The sequence below is a fragment of the Empidonax traillii genome, unplaced genomic scaffold (assembly GCF_003031625.1).
Source record: "Empidonax traillii isolate 1590-97213 ecotype Southwest subspecies unplaced genomic scaffold, ASM303162v1 scaffold2334:size27091, whole genome shotgun sequence".
NCBI lineage: Eukaryota > Metazoa > Chordata > Aves > Passeriformes > Tyrannidae > Empidonax > Empidonax traillii.
The window spans coordinates 7,800-10,617 of NW_020957527.1; positions in this window are offsets into that span (position 1 = coordinate 7,800).

Genomic DNA, 2,818 nt, shown 5'->3' on the forward strand with positions numbered 1-2,818 from the left:
GGCAGGGACACCTTCCACCAGCCCAGGGTGCTCCAAGCCCCGTCCAACCTGGCCTGGGACACTTCCAGGGATCCAGGGGCAGCCACAGCTTCTCTGCCCAACCTGTGCCAGGGCCTGCCCACCCTCCCAGCCAGCAATTCCTTCCCAATCTCCCATCTCTCCCTGCCCTCTGGCAGTGGGAAGCCATTCCCTGTGTGCTGTCCCTCCATGCCTTGTCCCCAGTCCCTCTCCAGCTCTCCTGGAGCCCCTTTAGGCCCTGCAAGGGGCTCTCAGGTGTCCCTGGATCCTTCTCTTCTCCAGGTGAGCCCCCCCAGCTCTCCCAGCCTGGCTCCAGAGCAGAAGGGCTCCAGCCCTGGGAGCATCTCCATGGCCTCCTCTGAACTTGTTCCAACAGCTCCATGTCTTTCCTGTGCCGAGGAAAACACAAAAGATCTAGGGATTCACCCATTTGCTCTTTCCAGGCTCCCTTTACCCCAAGGGCTCCCTTTGGCCAGGACCACCCATCAGCCCTGTGAGCTTTCTGGGGTGCCCCCAGTTCTGGAATTGTTTGAGGAAGGCTCTGGGGCTGGTTTGGATCCTCTGAGGGAGTTGCTTGTCCAAGCTTTCAGCCTGCCTGGCATCTGCCCACTAAGTTTTAATGGATTTCCCTCTTCCACAAGCACCTGCAGCATTTTGTTCCTTCCCCCCGGTTTGGCTGTGGGGATTCCCCTCTGCCCTGCTTTGGCCATCCAAGTAGGAGTCTGCCTTGGCCACCACCTTCCAGCTCCACATCCTGCAGCTTCTCCTGCAGCTTCTCTGAAGCACCAGCTTCTCTGTCCTGTCCGTGAGGATTCCTTCTTCTGGGACAGAGAATCCAAATCCCCACTGGCTGCTGGATTGGCTATCTCCTCCAGCAGCTCCAGGAAAAATCAGGTGTTAGGAAAAATTTCTTCACTGAAAGGGTGGTGAGGCCTTGGCAGGGGCTGCCCAGGGAGGTTTGGAGTGCCCAGCCCTGCAGGTGTCCAAGGAAGGACTGGCTGTGGCACTCAGAGTTCTGGGGGACAAGGTGGGCATGGGGCACAGGATGGGATACTTGATGATCTTGGAGGTCTTCTCCATCCTAAATGACTCTGGGAATCCTGGTGTCCAAATCTGGGTTGTACCTGCAGTTTTCAGCTCCCGAGTTTCTGCTCCCGGAGCCACCCAGCACCCCCAAGCCTTGTCCCTGCCAGTGCCCCCATCCCCCTGGCTGGGCAGCTGCTGCTGTGAGCTGTCCCTGACCCCCTCAGGCTGGAGCACCAGCCTGTGTGCTTCATTATTTCTCAAGGAATTTAATTTACAGACAATTCAATCCGTGCTCTGCAGCCGTGGGGACGCGGTGCTGGCTCAGCTCCCGCCTCGCCCCGCGGCTTTCTCGGTATTGGCGTTCTCGTGGCTCCTTTGTTGGGTTCCTGGGAGACCTTCCCTGTGCTCTGCCCGAAGGCCAGGGCTGTGACCTCATCCTGCCCCCAGCCCCTTGGCCGTGCTGCTGACGCACACAGCACCTTCCCGCGCCCCCGGGAGATGCTCCGTTCCACCTCTGACGGTCTCTCAAGGACACCCTTTGGCTCCCAACCCTGCGCTCACCCCTGCTGCCAGGGCTGGGGTCACCCCACGCTCCGGTGGGAAGCTCCCGCTCATCTCCCTGTCCTCCTGTGGCTCGTCCAGGGTTGCCCTTTGGGACCTGAGCAATTCAATAATCTGCAAAGCTGAAAGTATCATAACTCACACGGTGCTTGAAGTTTGGGCTTGAGTGGGCTTGGAGCGACCTTGTCCAGTGGAGCGTGTGCCTGCCCGTGGAGTGAGGTGAGCCTTAAGATCCCTTACAGCACAAACCATTCCATGACTCTGTGATTCCACGAGTAGAACACTTCAGGTCCCATCACAGAAACTGCTGAATGCTTCCTGGGGTAGACAGGGGACAATATCTGTCATCTGGGGACAGAATCCATCATTTCCTGGGGACAGTATGCATCAGCTCCTGGGGACAACATCCATCACCTCTCTGGGATTGCTGAAGACTTTGCAGTGTCAGGTCCTCGAGGAGTTTTTCCATCAGCCCGCAGTGTCCCTCTCCATCCAGCAGGGACTTGGCCCTTCAGGATGTGGCGAGGCCTGTTAAGGTCCTTGTGAGCTCCCTGCTCGTTATCAGACTATGGGATAGAGCACATTGGCTCTGGCCAAGGGTATTGCCAGCCCCTTTCTCCAGTGGATGGACCCTGAGGGCAGCACCTGAACCTGCCCCCAGCCTGGGTGTGCAGAGAGGTGCAGGGTCCCAATTTCACCTCCAGGCTCTTAATTGCCAGCCTGTGACAGTGACAATGTGCTGAGTCCTTGCTAGAGCTTCCCAGCAGGAAATCACAGCCCCCTGGCCTGGGCTGTCTCTTTTCAGCCCCATCCCACACCACAGCATTGCCCCACGGTCAGTCAGTCTCCCTCACACCCTTTTCCCCCCATAACTTCCCTATAATTTGGCCAGGCTCTTTGTCCTGCTCCCTCTCCAGCCCCAGGGGGATGGTTCAGCAGCAGCTCTGGGAGCTCAGGGATGGATGGTACTGCAGGATCCTCATGGGAGCAGACATGGAGAGATGGATGTTTCGGCACAACTTGGGAGAGAAACGAGCTCTTGGGTCCTGACCCGGGCAGGGGGTGCTGCCAGGACTGCCACGGCCCTCTGTGACATCCCCAGCCCCATGGGGGGCTTCTCCCTGTGCTGGGACAGAGCAGCCCTGACGGCATGTTCACCCCTCTGTGCTCTGGGACTCCCAGGGCACCTGGTGCAGCCCCAGGAGCCCCATTC